Source organism: Lentinus tigrinus (assembly GCF_003813185.1).
Source record: "Lentinus tigrinus ALCF2SS1-7 unplaced genomic scaffold L226scaffold_78, whole genome shotgun sequence".
NCBI lineage: Eukaryota > Fungi > Basidiomycota > Agaricomycetes > Polyporales > Polyporaceae > Lentinus > Lentinus tigrinus.
In genome coordinates this window covers 27540-27784 of record NW_027137987.1, presented here as the reverse complement: position 1 = coordinate 27784, position 245 = coordinate 27540, and positions in this window count along the sequence as shown.

Here is a 245-nt window from a genome sequence, read left to right as displayed (position 1 = left end):
CTCATCGAGCAACTGCCCAACTCCGACGGCTACACCGCTATCCTTGTCGTCGTAGACCGCCTTACCAAGCAGTCTATCTTCATCCCGATGCACAACACGCTCACCGCCCAGGAGCTAGCGGAGTTGTTCATCCTCCATGTGTTCTCCAAGCACGGAGTTCCGTCACACGTCACCTCCGATCGGGGTTCGGAGTTCGTCTCCCACTTCTTCCGCTCCCTCGGAAAAGCTCTCGATATGAGGCTTCA